Here is a 23,526-nt window from a genome sequence, read left to right as displayed (position 1 = left end):
GATTTTGGCCCATTGATATAGATTTCAAACCTCTGACCTCAAGAACTTTAAGAGAATAAAAGTCTATTGTTTTAAGCCACTAAACTTTTAGTAATTTTTTTTTCAGGAACCATGGGAAACTAAAGCTATTGGTTTAAAATATAAGAGGTTTAGAAAATATAGTGAATGCTTACAATAGTATTAGATAGAGCAAAAAAAATTAACAAGAGCATGGAAACGTAAAAAGGTATGGCATCAAATAGATGATCTACTTATTTAATCAAGACTTAAGGTAAAATAGAGGACAAAGGATAAAAGTAAAAACAACAACAGCAATAACAGCAGAAAATTTATTAACCAGCTATAATATACCATATATAGTGCTAAGAACTTAAGATGTTCATTTAATTTTCACAAGAGTTGTATTATAAAATTAGAATACTATTATAACTATTTTGCATAAGAGAAGATTTTAAAAGTTCTAAAATTATTACTTTGCAATTGGAAAAGTAATAAAAGAGAAATTAACCAAAAAACTAAAAAATAATACTCGGAAATATGCATAAACATATATGAAATTAACTTCAAATTTTCAAGAAAAATCAGAGAATATGAGACAAATGTATACTCATTCCACGTAGAAAAAATGATGTCAATTTAATAAGAATGGTTGCATGCATTAAGGATAAGGAAAAGATATATCTCTTTATGTGCACTTTGTGAGAAATATATTGATGTTATCTCACACCAAGAAATGGAGTCTAGCAATATCACGCCAAAAACCCATTCAAGGCAGTTAGAGATTGGAGAAGAGCGGTAAAGGTAGCAGATGCATTTGAACTCTTCAATAAATGGGATAAGATTTCTCTTAATAAGATAGGCAACTGAAAACAAAAAAGCATGCATTGTCCCCTAGCTCAAAAAATACTTCCTTATTTTACTTTTTGTTCACATCCACCCAAAACAAGTCCCTCATTAATACTTTTTGTTCACATCCACCCAAAACAAGTCCCTCATTAAAGATCTCTAATAAAACCCCGAGTCTAGCTAACAAAATAGCTTTTCAAGAGGCAATTTGGATCTCAACACTTTCTTGAGATCTTCTTTCACATCCTTCTTCCTCAGTTAGATCAGGGCTTTCAGCATGAGAGTCACTACAGTATAGAACACTGTGACTGCTTTCGCAGTATCCATACTGTTGCCAAAACTGGGCTGGCATTTAATGAAAAAGATTGTTCCCTGCAAGACAGTAAGGGCTGTGAGGTGGGAGGCACAGGTGAAACGGATTTACACCTTCCCTCTGCAGAGCTTATCCTCAGGATGGTCATGAGAATAAAAAGTAGGAGGTGAGGATGATCATGATGGTGACAATCTCATTGAAAGTGAGCACAGTGAACACCGTGAGTTCATTAATAGAGATCTCATAGCAAGTAAGAGTAAAGAGAGGGGGTAAATCACAAAAGAAGCAGTTAACTACCTTCAGCATATAGGATGGGATTTCAAGAGCCAAACACAAGTGAACCAGAGAACACACAGTTCCACCGAGGCAGCAGCCAGAAAGAAGCACCATATAAAGTTTCCGGGACATGCAGATCATGTACAGCAGTGGGCTACAGATGGCCAAGAAGTGGTCATAAACCATCACAGCCAGCAGGAAGATCTCAATGACTACACATGTGCAAAACAAGTAGAATTGCACCATGCATCCCAGGAGGGAAATGGCTTTTTTCTTGTTTAAGGTATTGGACAGCATCTTTGGCATGATGATCATGGAATAGCAAAAATCCAAAGGACAAGTGGCTGAAGAAAATTACATGGGAGTGTGAAGTCGAGAGATGATTTGGCTCAGTGCAATCATGCCCAGCTTGATCCACAATATTGTAAAATAAGCATGAAGATAGGAACTGAAAGATAAAGTAAAAAAGGAGGTGTAAGTCAGAAATGCTGCTACTCATACCACTGGTTATTAACTGATTGCAAATATATATAAATATACTATATGTAATAAAACATATTATATGAGAGAGACAGTGATGCAGAGAGAGACGCAGACAGAGATGCAGAGACAGAGAACTAATTATACTCAAGGATTATTCTAAGCCCTTTGTGCACAACGTGTAATTTAATTTTTCCAAGATTTCTGCGAAATAATTATTACCAATGTCTCCATTTTTCAGATGATACTATCTGAAGTTCCAAAAACACTGGGCATAGCTATAACAAAAAAAAATCATAAAGAAAGCAAGAAATAAATAACAAATAGGATATGTATACATATGGGAATCTCATTCTGTGTATAGAATGAGAATGGTGTGTTCTTCATTGTAAAATAACAAGAATTCAATTTGGAACTGAATCATATTTTCCATAACGGAAGCTGAAATAAAATGTGACGTGATTTCTTCATTAAACTTATGAACGTTTTACAGTAAACTAAATGTGTGTTTTAACAGTCCATTAACCGTAATCATGTACTCATTTAAATCGTTTTAGAGTAAATAAAAGCAAGGAAGTAGGCTGCAAACTTTAATATGCTAAATCCTACCCTTGTACGTGGAAGAGGCAGAAAGAGAATTGAATCAAAAAACTCACCCACAACTGCCTACCGCTTGACTGTTATTTCCACTTAAACACTGAAGCCCATCAATGTACCCTTTCACCAGCCTCCATTCTGAGACTCTGAGTTCTGTTAAGAAAATGTCCTCTAGGAAAATATTTTGGCACCCATCACTTTTCTGAGAGCTTCTTGCACATCCTTGTTTTTCGAGCTATACATCAGAGGATTCAGCATGAGAATCACTACGGTGTGGAATACCATGTCTACTTTGTCAGTATCCACACTGTTGCCAGAACTGGACCAGCAATAAGCAAAAATGATTGTTCCATGGAAGACAGCAACGGCTGGGAGGCACAGGTGAAAAAGGCTTTGCATCTTCCCTCTGTAGAGCGTGTCTTCAGGATGGTGATGAGAATAAACAAGTAGGAGGTGAGGATGATCATGATGGCGATGATTCCATTGAAAGTGGCCACAATGTATAGCAGCAGTTCACTCATAGTGACATGAGAACAAGCAAGAAATAAGAGAGGGAGTAGATCGCAAAAGAAGTGGTTAATCACATTTGACCTATAAGACAGGGTCTCAAGAGCCAAACACAAGTGAATCAGAGAAAATACAGTCCCTCAGAGATAGCAGCAAGACATCAGCTCCACATAGAGATTCCGGGACATGGTGATCATGTACAGCAGTAGGCTACAGATGGCCACAAAATGGTCATAGACCATCACAGCCAGCAGGATGACCTCAGTTACCACACATGTACAAAACAAGTAGAATTGTACAGGATATCCCAGGAAGGAAATGGCTTTGTCTTCATTTAAGACATTAGCTAGCATCTTTAGCACAATGATTGTGGGGTAACAGAAATCCACAAAGGACAAGTGCCTGAGGATAAAGTACATGGGAGTGTGAAGTCGAGAGTTGACCTGAATCAGTGCAATCATGTCCAGGTTACACAAAACTGTGACATCATCTCTGAGAAGAAACACCAGGAAGAGGAAGACCCCCAATTCAGGGACATCTACTAATCCAAGGAGAATGAACTCTGCCACAGCAGTGCAATTCTCCTTGCCCATGTCCCCACTTTATTGGGATTGGAGAAAAATATTAGTAGTTATCCTCCATTATATGATCCCAAATTCAGTTTTGACTGTCTCTTAAAAAAGACATGACAATAAGTAGGATAGTTAACTTTTTGCAGCAAAGAAATAGGATATTACTTTTGTGAAGTTTAGGAAAAGTTCAGACATTGTCGCATACAAATGTATAGAGCTCACAGTAATTCACAGACCACACAAAAGCATTCACATCCTTAAGAGCCTGTATTATTCCTTAAACTAGTCCTATACAACTGAGAGCTTGAAACTGAATCATTAGAAAGACAGAACATATTGTTTAATTAGCTATATTATTTTATGAAGTTCAAGTCTCTTTTTCCCTTTAATCAGTACTAGAAACATTGGGATTCCAGGAAATAATTTTTTTTTATAATACATAGTACCCTTTCCTGTTTTCCACTGAAATGATAAAAAATATGCTTATTTAAGTGTTAACCAAGTGTTAATTTTTTTCAATATGTTTTAGATGGAGAAAGCAGCTTTTGTACTCTGTATTAGCATTTTTCTATAAAATTAGCATGGTGATTTTACTAATTATGAAATTCAATGTCAACCATTGTTCATGGAATTGATACTGGGATTCAAACCTCTGTAACTATGACCCTGAAGGCTTACAAGGACCTATTTGACAAATGAATCCACTGCTTTAAATCTATTTGTAGAAGTAATCAAAGATGTGAATATGAAATTATTAATACAAATGCTTGCTGCTGCATTGCAGCATTATTTATGATAGTGAAACTTAGAAATAAAGTGTCAAATAGGAAAAAGGTTAAAGTTATGGTTCATATATATTATGGAAAATCATGCAGCTAAAGTGATATTTTTGAAGAACTTTTAATGACCTACAAAATGACTATGATAAAATGGCAAGTTAAGAAATAGTAAGCCAGATTGCACAGACATAATATTATACATGTTTACGCAAGTTGAATTGTATATATAATCCTCACAACGTCCATGACACATAGATATCTTACTCCTATCATTTTTTTAAAGCAATGTAGAAACTTGCCTGAATTCTCACAAAACATAAGGTTTATGGAATAGAGTGGGGAAGGAGGGTGTGATTTTTTTTAATAAGGGAAGGATTCATTCAAGACCTTTGACATACAGAAAATGCCCACAAAGGGGGAAAACATTCTCATTTATCCTGTCCATCTTGACTCTGAGTAGATATGTATGAGACTCTAGAGGTACTGGTTGGTTACTCCTGGAAGATAGAGAATCTGGACTAAAACCCAATGCAGTCAGGCATTTTCCTAATTCTTCAAATGATTTCAAAGAGGTGAAAGATATGTGCATTAAGAAATCCCAGTTTGAAACCAAATAATTATTCTGATGATATGTTTTTTTCTCTCTTCAACAGCCAGTAAAAGTGAGTTATTTGTCTTTTTCTGAGTTCAGTAGGACGTAATTTTAAAAACCTTTTCCTGTTTTCAAGTCTAAAGATGAAAAATCAAGCTATTGATTACTTGTAGAGCAGTGGTTCTTAACCAGGAGTTGTTTTGATGCCAATGGGACATTTGGCAAAGTCTGGGGACATTTTTAGTTGTCACAATAGGGAGGGCTGCTACTGATATGTAGTGGGTAGAGACTAGGGATGCTACTAAACACTCTACGATGCACGTGACAGTCCCCCCACACATACACACATATCAACAGCACAATGCAAACACCAAAATATGATCTGGCCCAAATTGTCAATAGTAGCAAGGTCAAGAAACTTTTCAAGGTGTTTTGCACAAGGCCAAAATAATTCCTCTCGTTTCTGCTCCAGAGGTGGTTTCCATGTCTGTTTCCCCACATGAGCAATCCTGAGGACCCCTTACTGCCACTCTCAGCATCAGAGTGACTGTCAGGAGAATTTCCATGCGGTCTTTATAAGATTCCATAGATTGAGTTAGTGTGAGAAAGGAGGAAGAGAGAAGAGAGAAATCAAGCATTCTTCCCAGTTCGCTTACACTCTTTTCCCTTTCACACTATTAGCTGTTACAAGATACCTGATTCTGCAGATTAAATTCTTCCCATTTCACATTGAGCTTGTTTTTGAATTAAAAAAAGGGAAAATATTTTCATAAAGGAGTGCTTAGAACATGGCACTTCTTAAAACACTCTCTAATTAAGAGAAGGCTAAACACAGGTATTTAAAAATATTTCTAATACCACTGCCCTCATTTACAATTTCTCCTTCTCTTACACATGGTTATAACAAATACTCACATGAGGAAAACAACAACAACAACAAAAAGCAAGCATCCAGATCCCAGGAAATACCATTCATATCCATTCCCAAAAACCAGAGTGTAGTCCAATAAGCCAATCTGGGGGAGAGACATTGTTTCCCCTGTTTCTGAAGATGCCAAGATGGAAAACGTTTCAGGTTTTATGATTTTGTGATCTCTGTGAGACATCAACAAGATATCAACAAAACAGCACTACCTTGAGACTCAAACAGTTAATGACTTCTATGAGATATAACCAGGAGGAAATATTATCACAACATGGTACATTTTATTATAATTCAGCATTATTCCTTCCAGAGTTGATGATGAATATTAGAGCATTGTATGCTGCATCTAATCATTGCTCTGTTAGCGAAGGATCACATTACCATTGTGAAATATATGAATATTCTTATAAACTTTACTTGTTTTATAGTCAAAAGCTCCTTCCTGGAGGGCATAAAGTCTGAAGTCACAACAGAGTTCTTCCTAATACCAGAAAGAGGTGAGGATAATGAACTTCTTTTACTGAGAATAATAATAATTGCTCACATTTATTGATCAAATCCTGTATGCTAGGTACTATTCTGAATACAACTAATAAGATATTTCATCTTTATAAAAATAAATGAGATCGGTACAGTTATGTAACCTTATGAATGAGGTGACTGAGGCACAGTTAGGTCCAACTTGTCCAAAGTCACACACAGAATCACTGATAGAATGAGACCATATGCTGCTCTTCGGGTTGGGCCACACATATGACCCTATGAGGAGAACAGAGCTACTGAACAGGGCTGGGATGGCATACTTACTCAATGCCAGAGACCATTAAACAGCATCACCTCAGGGAACTCTCCCAAATCTGCTCATTTTCTCACCATATAATGCTTCCATGAATAACAGTGTTCAAACCACTATCTGTGGTTTGTGCCATCTGTGGTTTGTGCCCTTGGATAGACCAAACATTTCAAGAATTCCACAGATATGATTAGTTATAGGTAAAAAGTTTCCAAATTCTCAACAACCTATATAAATTTTATTAAAATCGATCCATCTGATAATTTTCTGAGTTTGAAGAGTGTTTCTGGGTCTCCTTTCCACTTAGCACTCTCATGACACCATTCTGTCATTTTTTGAAAGTGAGGATTCCTCTTATCCATTCACATATTTGCTGTGTGAATTACCCCAATTAGAAAAATAAAAGCAACCTTCCAAAACCTAAAATATAAGAACACTTTGAAATATTGTTTTCATGAAACGTGAAGCTTTTCTTTTAATCAAGACACTTCAAACTCATGGTATACCTTTTTGTCATGACTCTGGCATATAGTACACATTTCTTTTAATGGAAAATGATGGCATTAGACATGTATTTTAGCCAACACAGTGATGTTTTGAAATCAGATATATAGTAAATTGATGACAATATTTTTTTAACATCTATTCTTTCTGTTATTAATGCACCCTGAAACTATTGTCACAAATTGAATCCTCCTGAAGGAGACAGTCCCATGACTGAAAAACTAAAAGACTATCTATAAAGAGTATCATTGACAGTCATGTTTTATATCATCTGGGCAACTCACTCAAAGGAAAGCTACATTGCTTATCTATTCGTCTTAGACTTAAAGACATGCAGGTGTTTTTAAAAATTAATTTAAAGGGCCTAGCATGGTGGTACAGTGGTTGAATTTGCACATTGTGTTTCACTGGCCTGGGCTTCACAGGTTCAGATTCCAGGCACAAACCAATCTCTGGCCACATCCCACATAATATACAGAAAGATTGGTACAGATTTTAGCTCAGCGACAATCTTCTTCAAGCAAAAAGAGGAGGATTGGCAACTGATGTTAGCTCAGGGCCAATCTTCCTCCCAAACACACAAAATTTAAGTGTAAAAATTGTATTGAAATTGATTTCATGGTCATCATCCATAAATTTAATAACATTAATATGAAGTTCTTTTTTTTTTTTTGAGGAATATTAGCCCTGAGCTAATATTCATGCCCATCTTCCTCTACTTTATATATGGGACACCTGCCACGGTATGGCTTAACAACTGATGCATAGGTCCCTACCCAGGATCCTAATCGGTGGACCACAAACCACTGAAGAGGAATGTTGGAAATTAACTGCTGCACCACCGTGCCGGCCCCTGAAGCTCTAAGTTTTTGATTAAATGTCTTTAAAACACATACGAAAATACCATTCTAGTAAAATGTTGTATTGGCAAGGTTCAATGAAATCAACGGTATGTTAAATTTTGTAACTTTTTAATTCAATTTTGTAATCAAATGCTTCTAGGTGGAAGAATAACAGATATGCTTAATTATTATATGATAAGGCTTGGAAGGTCTTTGTGGTAACATTTTCAGAAATTAAGAAAGTGAGTGGTTCTAACGATTGCATAACAAACCATTCCAAAATATATTAGTTAAAAACAACAACTACTTATTTTACTGGTCACTATTGCAAGAGTCAGTAACTTAGTACTGCTGATCTAATCCTGACATGGATGATCTTGTTTTGGTTTGCTATGCATACGATCTTAGCTTCGCAGGTTAGATTCAAGTCTGACGGTTTGGCTAAATGCCAGCACTTGTGATGGGGGTGTGGGCTCTGTTTCTTATTATCCAATATTCCAGTCTGTGGTTGTTCACGTAACAGTTTTTCTGAGACTGTGAAAATTCCAAAAGATTGTGAAAAAGTCACAAGGACTCTCAAGAGGCTTGAAACTGACACAATGTCGCTTCAGCTACTTTCTGTTAGCCAAAGCTAGTCATGAGAGCAGCCTACATTCCAGGAGTGAAGAAGCTGCTTCTACCATTTGATCAGAAAAGTTGCAAACAGTCAAGGATATGGGGAGGACTGGAGAATCTGAACTACATTTGCCATCTACCACACTGGGTAATAAATTCTTTTGAAAGATATGATTTCCAAAATTTTGGACTTCAACAAAATTGGAAGGCAATCTAATTTTATTTAATGCATTATTATCTAAAAAATAAAATTTGATGAAAAATCATTGTAAGAAATTAGCACATAACCTGGTTGGATTTGAAAGAGTTGATTGACATTACTATTACAGCACAATTTCTGACAAAGTTTCTGCTCCCGTTTACCTTTAATATGACCAAATAGTGTCAGGTGAAAATAGATTGTCATCTATTAAAAAGCAGAAATAGAAATGATTCTCAACCCTCTTGCTTTCTAACATTAAGTGATGTCTTTAGATGGATACAGTAATTAATTGAAACAAAAAATCCAAACACCTACTCATAATATTTCTCATAAAAAGAAATATTTCCAAAAACAATTTTTTAAATTTTGATTAATTATGTTTTATCCAAATTTACAATGCAATTATATTTTTAATTAGTGGTTTAATTATTATTACATCATTACAAGGTTAACTTGATCCAGAAAGAAAAACTTTTGATTTTACCAAAAGCATTATGATCATAAGAAATAAAAAGTACATATGTGAATAATAAAGTTATAATGTTCAACGGAGGGAGTAGAATGGAATATAAGTTAAGGCAAAGGAAAGGCACAAATCTGACTATTACAGATGTTCTTATTTACGTACTTTAAATGAACTATGCTATGCAAAGGAAATTACATTTTTTGCTGCTATTTAAAACAATGATGAAATATTTTATATGTAAAATTAAATTCTTGAGTTATATACCTCTTCAAAATTAAGAAGCATATGACCAAAAATGTGAAAACTACTAATACGAGTCAAATTTGTCAACAATGACTTTTAAAGCATTGGCCAGGTCACTTAAATGTTATGAACCTTGGTTTCCTCAAAGGAAAAGCTAAATGGGTTGTGTTAGTTCTACCACAAAACATGATCATCCTTGGTCCAAGCTGGGCAGAAGTAAAACAAAATCTCTATAAGGAGGCATTACCTCTAATTGATTCAATTTAACATTAATATAAATAATTTCCTAATTTCAAAGAAAATTAGAAATTGTATAATTGCCAGTTGTGTAGTGAAAGGTAAATTTGTGAACACCCAGAGAAAAGTAAGTCAATAGAAGAAATATCAATCCCTCGTGGGAGATCCAATATCTAAGACACTTTTTTCTTACATATTTTAATCCTTATACATACAATGCTTGTTTAATTGATCCTTATCAAGTAATATATATATATATAAATGAAACACTTTAATAATGACAGTAAATTCAAAATAATATGAACAATCCAGATAACTTTACTGAGCCCAAATAAAATTTTTTCCCCAGGTTGGTTTTTTCTCCCATACCAAAACACTTGGAAATTTATTTCTTCTATTATGTTAATGATTTGTTTGGAATGTTATATAGAAATACAAAGTAAAGTGAAGGAAAAGGGTATACAAATTTTTCAAGCAAAAGTGAGTTATTAATGTTGGAGAGATCTGTTATTTTAAATTTGCCAGATTAGATATGTCTTGATGTTAATAACTGACTGGTTTTAATTTTATTTTGATTAAGGTTATATAGGCAATTAGTTTTCAACACTTACAGCAACTTCAAAAACTTTTTTAAAGGAGTTCAGTTGAAAAGGATTCATAAATTATATTTATTTTCAGAAAAAACACAAAGAATTGGTCAAGTTTTGACATCTTTATAGGCGGAATGATAGCATGAAATACTGGTTGAGTAGACACATGCTTACTTTTGGCATATAAGACAGGCTGAGATCTGATCTAGCATTTCTAAGCCTTTGGTGGAGGCTGTATAGTTTATACTGCCACACTGGAGTTCCTTTGAAAATACACTCAGGATATAGACTGTCTTATCCACCTTTCATTCATGCCACATAACGTGTATACACAACAAAACACACCTACCCACACACATATGCAAACGCCCACACATACATGTAATATAGTATTTGCTCAACAAAAATTTTGTTGGCTCATTGACTCAATATTACATTCTGACCTCCTTGATTTTGCCATGCTTTTGTCTCTGGAATAAAACTCCTTGTTGATATGAATCTCCTAAAATTCTGTCAATTCTCTTATCTAAGGAAACGCTCAAACAACACTTATATTATGAAGGCATCTCTCTGAAGTCTCTACATGGATTTGAACTTTTTTTTCCTCTCAAATCCTCTATGATATTTATTATTTTCTACCTTATACAATGGGCACCTTTTTACTGCCGTGCTGTCAACACTGGATTTTTCATTCCTTGAAGGATGAAGACCAGTTAATTTAACTGCTCTTAGCGCTTTTATAACAGAAATTTTTGTGTTGATTGAAAGTCTAGTCTACACCAGGTGTGTTATAAGAAACGAGATGAAATTGTTTATTGAGTTTATACAAGGTTTTACACATGACATCTATATAGTCTCTTAATGTTCACAATCAGATTAGGAGCTAGTTTATGTTATCTCAATTTTGTACATGAAAAATTAAAGATGAGAGAGATTGCTGTTTCATTTCCCAGTAAGACACAGCACCAAGTTTAGTCTCTTTGAACCAAAGTCCATGACTTTCCATTGTACAACATTAACTCTTCATAACTTTCAAAGTATCTTTAAAGTCAAAATTTATGGACATAATTTATTGACATTTCTGGGACAAACTCTACTAAAACAATATGCTCAATAAGAAAAGACTTTAGTGTCCATTATTTTACTAACTGTATCCTTGACATCTTTATTTCTCAGACTGTATATCAGAGGATTCAACATGGGGATCACCACAGTGTAAAACACAGAGGCCACTTTAACTGTATGCCTAGAGTTTTTGGAGTTGGGCACACAATAGAGGAAGAGGATGGTGCCATGGAAGATGGCGATGGTGGTCAGGTGGGAGGCACAGGTGGAGAAGGCTTTGCGACATCCACTGGCTGAACACATCTTGAGAATGGTAACAATGATAAATAGGTAAGACATGAGAATGGTGAGTAGTGTGCTGACCACATTAAAGGTGGCAAAATGAAAAGCAGCAACTGGTTGACATAAGTATCAGAGCAAGAGAGGGACAGTAATGAGGAGAATTCACAGAAGAAATGATTAATTGTATTGAAACCCCGAAATGATAATTTGATAGCAGAACATGTGAGTATCAAGGCACAAGCTACTCCCCATGCATATGATCCAACCACGAGCACAGCACAGAGTTTCTGGGACATGCCAACTGTGTACAGCAGAGGGTTACGAATGGCCACAAAGTGGTCATAGGCCATCCCACCTAATAAACAAGATTCAGTTACTGCAAACGTAGAAAAGAAAAAGAATTGTACTACACATCCTGTAAATGAAATGATTCTGTCTTCTATAAGTAGGTTCATCAAGGTCTTGGGAACAATGATGGGGAAATAGCAGAAATCCACAAGTGAGAGGTGGCTGAGGAAAAAGTACATAGGGGTGTGCAGTTTGGGGTTAATTTTGATTATTATAATCATCCCAGTATTCCCTACAACAGTGACACTGTAGATGGCCAGAAAAGTCAAGAAGAAGGGTATTTACAGTTCTGGGAAATCTGAGAAGCCCAAGAGAGTGAAGGTAGCCCCACTTTTGTTTCTCTCTGACATGGTTCTGTTTGCCAATCTGAATCAGTCCTGAAAACAAAAATATTAAGGAGAGTGAGAATATAAAGAAGCTTGGTTAGCTATCCCTTCCCAAGACTGGAAGACAAGAAAAATATCTCTTTCAGAATTTCCCTCTGTAACTTTTAGGCAAGATATGCTAAATGTCTAAAATTTTAAAACATGATAACTATTTAAAAATTTTTGCTAAGTAAAACCAATACAATTATTGAATTATTTTTTAGTTCTCTTTTAATATTTACAAATAAAAATATGAAATCAAGGGATTCATGGTTATTTTAAATCTAATCCTCCCATAACGCTTTCAGCTCTCCTTGGATATTATAAGTTTATAAAAGAGAAACCTAGAACAATATGGTTACTGATTATGTCAGCCCTATAATCAGTAACAAAAATGACAAATTTCTGAACAAATTGATTTTTGCATCATATATTCATACTGTGACATTAAGAATGAACACCCCTAACACTTTACTTTTGTGTCTTTATTGGCAATTCCATGCAGCACTTTAATCTTTGTTTTCCACTCTGACCCAGTAAATCTATTATCAAAATTAATCTTAATTTTTTTCAGAGAGTATGCTCCTCAGCTCAGGGAGTCCTAAATGTCAATCCTTCCTCACTGCTTGAGGCATAATAAAATTGCAACAGATGATAAAGATAATCCAGTCTACTTCTAGAGGTGACAAAGCAGAAGCTGGAGAACTTTGGTTTTCCTAATGACATTCAAATAAGAACTAATCTACACTTCTGTGACTGGATCCCAGATCCCCAGACTCCTAGCCCTGGACTCATTTTATTACACCAGACTCTGACCCATTTTCTAGCCTAGTTACTAACATATTTCCGTTATTAAATCATCACACTTTTAATTGACAAACTAGAGACACTAGAACTATGGGAAAAAGTCCAATGACAGTGTATGTGCCACAGAATTATACTAGAAAGCAGCATCAAGATAAAATGAGAATGGAATTTAGGGACACTTTCTCTCCCCTGAATAACTAACTATAGTAAAGACTCTGACTTAAAAACTTCCTGTTCCTAGGTCTCTCTCTCTCTCTTTCTCTCTTTATACTCCTTCTTTAAGACATATAAGGCACATATTCATTCTATCATTTATTACCTGTGAGGGAGAGGGATTGTAAATTTGAGGTACTTCTGCACTATACATACATTTCATGAGAAAACAGTAATACAAAAGAATTATATTTCTCTAAATGGTTGCCAACACTTCTAACATCCTACCATTCCAGAAAACTCTTTATCATTTCTGGTAAGATTATCTCTGGTCCCACAGAAATGGACTTTAGACGGCTCATCAATAAATACGTCAGATCATATGCAGAACTGAGACACACAAGGTCCCTATCTGTTCCTGTACTCATAAATCTGGGTATTAAAGACACCCTCAAAAGACAATCCATCACAAAGTCAGATATTTGAATTATCAGACTTTTTTCTTAATACAACATTTAATTGAGCTAAGGCATTTAAAAATTTTTAAAGCAGCGTTATATTTAATATAATGACTCTTGTGTCCCAAATGCCTTATAGAAAATATAACAGCTGAAATCTTCTTTCCTATAATTCTTTTCCCGATTTTGTTGTAATTTTTGCACTCAGGGGACACATGTTTCCTGCCTTATAATCTTAATTAAATCTCACCCCTTTTAAGTTTTTTCAATAGAGGGTCCATTTAATTTCTGATTGTTTCATTTTATTTAAATATTTGTCTATTCTGCCTCGACTTTCCTTCCAAAAATGTATAGAAGCAAGACAAGGCACGTTCCCTCAAATTCTCAGAGCTCTTCTCTCTCAACCACCACAGTACCTGTTGTTCGTGGCTGTTAATGAGCAGCTCAGCTGAGTCAGGCTCTCTGATAGAAAGCTCTGTAGAATAAGGGCTTATCCTCTTCCTTGCATGTTCAGATATGTAACTTTTGCAGTGACTAAATATTTCTCGAGAACTATCTGGATCCAAAGAGTAAATTCCCCTCCTCATATTATTTTCTACACACCCCTCATTGAGATTAATTTCAATCTGTCTTTAGAATCCTAAACCTGCTGATGTCAAAGGGAGGACATATCTGGCTTGGGAGTGATGCATGTGTTCTTACAGCTGTAGTCACTACCTTTGAGACACGAACCCTAGAGGCCACCTATGGCCCCATTCTCTTGAGGTCATTAATTAAACAACTAACATTAATCATCTGTCTCTCGTGTAATTCTTGTGTACTAGAAAACCTGGGGCAGCATGAGGGGCATTTCATATGAAAAGTTATAAAGTCACTTCCCCCAGCCCCCTGATCACTCCAATATCTTCCTACAATTATCAAAATTATGTAATTATAAAAGTCATTATCAAGTATTAATTGAGTGACTACTGTATTCAGGGCATAACCCTCTTCCTCCATACCATCCACTCTCACCATATTGGAGAAGTGTGAAGATCCACTGAGAATTAAAGCAGAAATATTTACAATGTTAAATATTAAGTTGTGAAAATTATCTAGGCCCTGTAAATCTCTGTCCTATTCTATTATTCTTTCTTCCCTCTGCTTTCTCCTGCTACTCTGACCTCCTTGCTTTTCCTTCTTGCTTTTTGTTTCTCAAAAAATATTGCACACTCCTTCCTTAAGGTCTTATCTACCACTTTTTTCTCTACTCTGGAATGCTTTCCCTTAAAGTTTTTGCTCAAATGTACTTTTCCAGTGAAAGCGTCCATGAACATGCTATTGTGGGGACCTGAAATTGGCCACCCCAAGATATGTCTCTTTGGCGTCAGGATGATTTGAGGCTGATTGCTTTTTGATAAAGTGAGACAGGGAAGGAGGCTCTGAGTAATGGAACTTGCCCTTTGTTAGGACACATTTACATTTGTAAGGTAAATCTCTATCTGTAAAAGGTGCCTCCCTCTCTGTACCAGGAAGAAGAAAGGAGATGACCTTCTCTCTAGAAACTCTTAATCCATACCAAATGCAAGGACTTAAATCTGCATTTTATTGTGCTTGTCTGGTAACCTCCTGTAAGTGACTTCCCTCCCCCTCCCAACGTTGGCATTTCTTTAAGGATTAAGCATCTTTCCTTAGGGAAGGAACTGATTGCTGTGCTCACCTGTGACCGCCCAGCTCGAGACAATAGACTTGCCTCCTGTGACACCCACCGAGATAACAGACCATTACCTGCTGTGTCCATCAAGCAATGTGCTGACAGGGCAATCTTGTGACTATTGTGGGAGGGACTTTTCAGTCACATGTGAAACACCCTGTTTGGGGGTATATAACCACCATGTGCACCCCACTTCTTCAGTGCCCTTTCTTCCTTCGGGAAGAAAGGCCCCGGGCCGTGGTTCCTCATAAAGCTTTGTTTAATTTTCTCTTGCTATTCTGTCTCATGTGAATTTAATTCATTCTCCGGCCAGATGAACCCACATTTGGGAAGAGGAAATGTCTTCCTCCCCTACACTATTATACTGCAGGGACTACTCCATTACCCAGCTTAGTGTTTCAAGTACTTAACATGGTTCAAATATATTTTTAATCTTTATTGCATTCCTTCATACTGCTTGTTCCCCTCTGCTAGAATAAAAGTTTCAGGAAAGCAAAGAATATATTCACTGATACATTCTAAGCTACTAGATCAGTGATGAGCATAAAGCAAGTGTACCATGAATTTTTATTGAATGATCCATATGACCTTCCAAGGAACTGGCAGTAGAGCCAAACCTGCTGGAACTATGAGGAATTTGAGTGTAGAGAGGAGACAGCTCACAAAGAACAATAAGCATGTATTAGAAGTGATTATTGAAACTGTGCAGTCAAAATGAAACAAAAGAAAAACAAACCAAAGCAAATGTCCACTCTGCTGAATTTTCTCTCTCTAGTCAGAAACCAGGGAAAGAAGGTTGAGTACATAATGAAGACATATAATCACTCATTTTTTCATTCATTCATTCATTCATTAAATATTTATTACGGATTTACTCTGCGCTAGGCACTATCCTAAGTATTGGGGAAAAAGAAAAAGAATGTTCCTTTGTCAATAAATTCATATTTAATAGAGGATACAGAAAAACAAATAAATACATAATAATTTTACAGTAATTATAAATGACAAAACATAAAATTGAACTGTCATTTTAAATAGGGAGATCAGAGAAGACCATAGTGACAAATAGAAATGGCAAGCAATAGGATATATTAGAGTATATGAGGAAGCCATTTGGTGTAAACCTAATTCGGCCTGACTTTGTTTTTTCCAAAAGGACCTGACCATGGCAGCTGAGCATGCATTGTATCTCTGCTTTAAACATTTACTATGGTAAGAACAAATGGCTTTAAGATAAATGTGCAACTTCCCCCCACATTAGCATTTCCTTAGGGATAAGCATCTTTCCTTAGGCTAGGAACTGATTGCTGCACTCACCTTTGACCACCCAGCTCACCTGTGATCACCCAGCTCTAGACAACAGACCTGCCACCCTGCTGTGTTCACCTAGACAGCAGACCTACCTGCTGTTTCCATCAATCGCTGTGCCGACAAAGCAGTCTTGTGACTATTGTGGGAGGGACATTTCAGTCATATGTGAAACATCCTGTTTGGGGGTATATAACCACTCTGTGTACCTCACTTTTTTGGTTCCCTCTTCCTTCAGGAAGAAAGGTCCCAGGCCATGGTCCTCACATTTTAGTTCAGAATAAACTGTCCCAAATTTTCATTTATAGATTGGTTATGGATTATTTTCGTTGACAATAGTAAGGTGCTATTTGAGCATGGACCATTATAAAGTGAGAAAGCAAAGTATGCAAATAAATGGGGGGAGGGTGCTGATTTGGGGCAAAGGGAACAGCAAATACAATTGAGTTTCAAACAGACAGGTTTTTTTTTATGCTTCTCAATAATTCTGCAGTTTGTGATGTTTCATGCTTTTTAAATCTGTTTTGTAAAAATCTAACTTGAATATTTCAGGATGACACTATGGCAGAATGAAAAAGAGGGGAGCCTATCTGGGTATATTGATTGGTGTTCTTTAAAGCTGTATTTATGCCACTATGTTGATATTTCTTAGAATAATGACAAAATATGGAATGACATTAGTGGAGTACTTTTGCAGTACATTTTCATTAATAATTTACTGTTAAATAATTTCAGGTCTGCAAAATAATCAGTCATGATAAAACTGAAAAAGGTTTACCAATGTAACTTTTAAACCAAGAGTTTTGAAGATACTGAGGAAAACAAAAAGTAGTTCAGCCAATGCTACAGGCCTCAAAACAAAGAACTACAGTAACTGCTTGCTACACTGAATTCTTTCTATCCCACATATATTTTTGGCCAAAAGTGCTGTGTGCAGCCTGGAAAACAAGACTATGTGTGGTGCTCTTCATCCTGAATGGTCAACACATTGTAGGGACAGTGAATCCCTGACTTCCAATCTCATAAAATTGAGCTATTTAAAATGTAATTATATTTGTAGGATATTATATTTCTCTATAAATCCACTTGTTAAATAAGTCCTTAATAGGAGTTTATAAAAAATGTAACCATCAGTAAAAGAAACATGGTTAAATACTCATGCCAAAATTGCACTTACCAAAAATAAGATATTCTTACATAATTTAATACCAAGTCCAAATTTAAATTTCCCCAATTGCCTGGAAGACATATTTTTACAGTTAGTTTGAGTCAAGAATCAAACAAGTTTGGTTGGTATAACTGTTTTCTTTAAAATGTAACAGTTCCATGTATTATGTAACATTACATTCTGTGTACTGTATAACAATACCTTGTGTGTTTGTGAGAGTGTGTATACACACATGTATGTTCAGGTAATTTTTTGGAAAATTCGACCATTTGTAGAATGCCATATGTTCGGTATTTGGCATATTGCTTTATTTGGTGTAATTTGACTTGTTCCTGCACCAGTTCCTTTAAAGTCAGACTCACATTAATAAACTTTATTAATTCAAATTCTCTCTTTTAGTTTCTTGTGGGAAAGAATATGTCATAGGTGTTTTGACTACTGCCAGTCACATCAAATTATGAGGTACATGTTAACTAGTAGTCTGACTTTCAATGCTGCTTAGTCTGATCTATGGATTCAGACAGTGTCATCTTGATGACACACTTTTAGCATTCCCCATCAACTTTTCACTTAGTAACTTTAATAGCTATTGAAATCATCACCTTGATCCATTTTTTTATTAGGAGTTCTAAAATTGTGATTTTCTAATTTCATCATTTTTTTCTGTTCTTATTTCTTCTGAATTTCCTATCATAAACTGATAACCCTGATATGCAATTCATAAAGGAAAGACAGAATATTTATCTCCTTATTTACCATTTTTCAGAGTAATAGCTTGATACCTCCAGTAACCTTTAATCATAACCAATGACGTTATTTCCTATTATCTATATTTAAATTTTGACATTTAAACATATATGATGCTTTTAAATTAATTGCAAGCAGTATTCGTTTTTTTAAAATAATTTTATCGGGATTATAATAGTTTATAATATTGTGTAATTTAGGGTGTACGTTATTGTTTATTAATTCCTGAATGCACTTCATCATGCTCACCACCAGTAATCTAATTTTTATCCACCACCATACATATGTGCCTCTTTGTCCTTTTAGCCCACCCTTCCCACCCTCTTTCCCTCTAGTAACCACTAATCTGTTCTATTTATCCATGTATTTCTTATCTTCCACATATGAGTGAAATCATGCAGTATTTATCTTTCTCTGTCTGGCTTATTTTGCTTATTATCACACTCTCCAGGTCCACCCATGTTGTTGCAAATGGGGCAATTTTGTCTTTTTTATGGCTGAGTAGTATTCCATTGTGTATATATACCACATCTTCTTTATCCATTCATCTGTAGAAGGGCACTTGGGTTGTTTCCACATCCCAGCTAATGTGAATTGTGCTGCAATGAACATCGGGGTGCATAAATCTCTTTGGATCATTGATTTCACATTCTTTGGATAAATATCCAGTAGTGGGATAGCTGGATCATGTGGTATTTCTATTTTTAATTTTTTGAGAAATCTCCATACTCTTCTCCATTTGCATTCCCATCAGCAGTGTATGAGTGTTCCCTTTTCTCCACATCCTCTCCAACATTTGTTGTTTTTTTTCTTGGTAATTGTAGCCACTAACTGGTGTAAGGTGATATCTCATTGTAGTTTGATTTGCATTTCCTTAATAATTAGTGATGCTGAGCACCAGTTCATGTGTCTGTTGGCCATCTGTACATCTTCCTTAGAAAAATGTCTGTTCATTTCCTCTGCCTATTTTTTGACATTGGTCTTAGCAACATCTTTTTGAATACCATGTCTACTTGGGCAAGGGAAACAAAAGAAAAGGTTAACAAATGGGACTACATCAGACTAAAAACCTTCTGTAGAGCAAAGGAAACCATGAACAAAATGGAAAGCAATATTCATTTTTAATGTTAATCATAAGCCAGTGGGAGCCATTTCAAATTGCCTCCTGTGTCTCTTTGAAATGATCCAAAAAGACGTTAATAGCATTCTAGCCTTCTGGAAATTAAGTTGCTCAAGGCTCATTACATTTCTACCTCAGACTTCAAAACAGCTATTTCTCCAGAAAGTTCTGGTTCTGTTTAGAGAGTAAAAATGTACTTTCACCGAAAATTTTGAGAATAGGAAGGTTCACTGCTAATATCTCATCCTTACGAGTGGTACTATTTTTAGAGAAAAATATTGTTTCAAACTAAATTTCTATTTCAAACTAAGATGAAAAGGTTTTGCTTACTTTCTTTTACTTTAGAAATATAACTCTTCTTTTATGATTGCAATTTTAGTTTAATATTTCAATAATTGCTTATATCCTTTATATTAAAATAAACATTGCCTAATGAGGAGGCACACTCAAAAAGCTGTTTTTAAAGTCCTTTAGGGAGAGGGGGCAGAGCAAAATGGTGGGGTGAGCTGACCAGGGATTCTCTCCCCTCCAAAATACAACAAAAGATTGGAAGAACTGAATTTCAGAGAATAAACATAATGCCAGCTCGTTAGAGACCTACAATACCAAGAAGGCAGAGATCATAAACCTTGCTTTACACCTTCGGAGGCACTGGACAGTAGGAGAGAACATCGCTCCCTCCCCTAGAGTCTGCGATGGCTGCGGCACGGGTCGGGAAGGAGCGGGGGAGGGGCCGTGCTACCAGGGGATCATCCAGGACTCCTGCCGCTGATTCAGTGGAGACCCGCTGACGGGGGGGGGGGAAGCTTCCGTCCGCAGGGACCCTATAAATCAAGGGCCTTGGGAGACCAGAGAACAGAATTGATCTGAACCCAGACCGGCGCATGTGAGTAACAGCCCCTCCCCCCCAGTGAAGCCAGTGGGCGCAGCCATCTTGCCCCAAGGTGGAGAGCTCATAACACGCCGCTCTTGACCCCCATCTAGTGGTGACAGGCTGTAACTGCAACTGAATTCTACCACCGTGAGAAAAAACCGCTCCTCTACCATCCAGCAATTTATAAAAGCCCCAGACAAGAGGGAACACAATAAAAACACAGAATTAAGTCCTGAGGACTTGGAATTAGGTAAACTAAGTGATAATGAATTCAGAGCAGCTATAATCAAAAAACTCAATGAGGTAGAGAGAAAGATAGAGAAACAAGCCGAGTTCTGGAGTTACTTCACAAAAGAGATTGAAATCATAAAGAATTACTTGAGATGAAAAACACAATGGACCAGATAAAACAGAATACGGGTTCCCTGAATGCCCATGTAGACAACATAGAGGAGAAAATTAGCATAATCGAGGACAGACAGGCTGAATGGCGCCCGACAGAGGAAGAAAGAGAACTAAGAATTAAAAAAAATGAGGAAAATCTCCGAGAGATAATGGATTCAATGAGGAGTAAGAACATAAGGATTATAGGAATTCCCAAGAATATGGAAAAGGAAAATGGAGCAGAAAGTGTGCTTAACGAAATTATTGAAGAGAACTTCCCAAATCTAGGGATCAACGGAGAAATGTGTGTAGAGGAGGGTTTTAGATCTCCTAGATTTGTCAATGTAAAAAGACCTACTGCAAGGCACATAGCAGTAAAGTTGGCAAATAGGAATGATAAGGAGAGAATACTCAGGGAAGTAAGGAAAAAAAAGGAGACTAACCTATAAAGGAGCCCCTATCAGACTGTCAGCGGATTTCTCTACAGAAGCCCTACAAGCTAGGAGAGAATGGAGTGATATATTCAAAGCTTTAAAGGATAAAAACCTTCGGCCAAGAATACTCTATCCAGCAAGAATTTCCTTCAGATATGAGGGAGAAATTAAATCTTTTCCAGACAAACAAAAGTTAAGGGAATTTGTAACTAAAAGCCCTCCATTACAAGAAACCCTCAAGAAGGCTCTCATAATTGAAAAAAGAAAAAAGGGAGAAAGGGGACACAATCCACAGACTAGGGAGACTGAAGGATAGAACCAGAACAGGATAGCAAATATTCAATTATAGCATTAGGGTAAAGGTAAGGAAACTACCAAAACAAGGACGATCTTAGCACTCTAACTACAAATTAATAAGACGAATTGGAATAAAAAATGAAAATAATTATTTAGGAGGGGAAGAGCAAAGGATCTAAATCAGTATTGGTCAAGTAGGTAAGAGACCACCAGAGAATAGACTATATTATACACGAGATTCTAAATACAAACTTCAAGGTAGACACTAAAATAAAGTACAGAACAGAGTCACAAATCATAAATAAGGAAAAATCTAAGAAACCCAGCATAAGAAATTGCAGTACTAAATGGGTAGTCTAAAACACACAGGAAAAGAAACACAGGAAAACAAGATAATGAGCGACAGATTGACAGCATTAAGTCCACATACATCAATAATCACTCTCAATGTGAACGGATTGAACTCTCCAATAAAAAGACATAGAGTGGCAAAATGGATTAAAGAACACGATCCAACAATTTGTTGCCTCCAGGAAACACACCTCAGCCCCAAGGACAAACACAGACTCAGGGTGAAGGGGTGGAGGACAATACTTCAAGCAAATAGCAAGGAAAAAAAGGCAGGTGTTGCAATTCTCATATCAGACCAAGTGGATTTCAAAATAAGACAGGTAAAGAGAGACACAGAGGGACAATATATAATGATCAAAGGGACACTTCATCAAGAAAAAATAACGCTTATAAATAACTATGCACCCAACACAGGAGCACCAAGATTCATAAAGCAACTATTAACAGACCTAAAGGAAGATGTTAAAAACAACACAATAATAGTAGGGGACCTCAACACCTCACTCACATCAATGGACAGATCATCCAGACAGAAAATCAACAAGGAAATAGTGGAGCTGAATGAAAAACTAAAACAATTGGACTTAATAGACATACATAGATCACTCCACCCTGAAAGAGCTGAATACACATTCTTCTCAAGTGCACCTGGAACATTCTCTAGGATAGATCTTATGGAGGTCAGCAAACAAACATGTCATGACCTTTTATGGTAGACAAAAGAAAATGAGAGGAAAGAGTTATTGGTCCTAGTTTCTTCCATATAGAACATGTCTCATGAAGACAACTGTCTTGAATTTCCAAACCAAGCTGCGTCTCTGAAATGTCTTTACATTTCCATTGCAATTTGTGTTTCCATAAGCAATAGCATATTGTGGTGTGTATATCCGCACAGTAGTTAGTAGCATAACATGATAGGAAATGTTTGCATAAATGCTTAAACTAGTGAAACCATCTGTGAAAAAATATGAAGTGTTTGCCTAAAGAACATAGACTTTGTATTTCTACTGTATATTGCCTGTATACACAAATAAATTAAAATCTTCAAGAAAATATGTTTCTATTATAAGGACAAAGTAAAATATTAGAGAAACCTAGGAAAGAATATATCAATCCCATTATAGCACCTTTTGTTCAGTAAAGGCTACTTCTCTTGTTGAATAGGTTAGCTAATGAGGGGTTGAGGAAGGCTTCTGAGTATAGTGTACACTTTATTAGAGTTTATGTTCTAAGAGTTAACTTTTATTACAGCCCAGACATCAAATAGATATCTCTTAAGGGTCTCAAGGTTTA

At 36.0% G+C, this 23,526-nt stretch overlaps 4 pseudogenes; all 4 read right to left on the bottom strand.

The window, feature by feature from the left end:
* Positions 1 to 1,104: 1,104 nt before the first annotated feature.
* On the bottom strand, positions 1,105 to 2,649 carry LOC139039743 (olfactory receptor 5L1-like; annotated as a pseudogene).
* A 34-nt stretch (positions 2,650 to 2,683) lies between these two features.
* On the bottom strand, positions 2,684 to 3,612 carry LOC139040461 (olfactory receptor 5L2-like; annotated as a pseudogene).
* Positions 3,613 to 11,489: 7,877 nt separating this feature from the next.
* On the bottom strand, positions 11,490 to 12,295 carry LOC139040601 (olfactory receptor 5D18-like; annotated as a pseudogene).
* A 150-nt stretch (positions 12,296 to 12,445) lies between these two features.
* The window catches only part of LOC139040600 (olfactory receptor 5D13-like), a 59,363-nt pseudogene continuing 48,282 nt past the window's right edge, over positions 12,446 to 23,526 (bottom strand).

Source organism: Equus asinus, chromosome 17 (assembly GCF_041296235.1).
Source record: "Equus asinus isolate D_3611 breed Donkey chromosome 17, EquAss-T2T_v2, whole genome shotgun sequence".
Classification (NCBI taxonomy): domain Eukaryota; kingdom Metazoa; phylum Chordata; class Mammalia; order Perissodactyla; family Equidae; genus Equus; species Equus asinus.
This window is presented reverse-complemented; position numbering and strand designations above follow the sequence as displayed.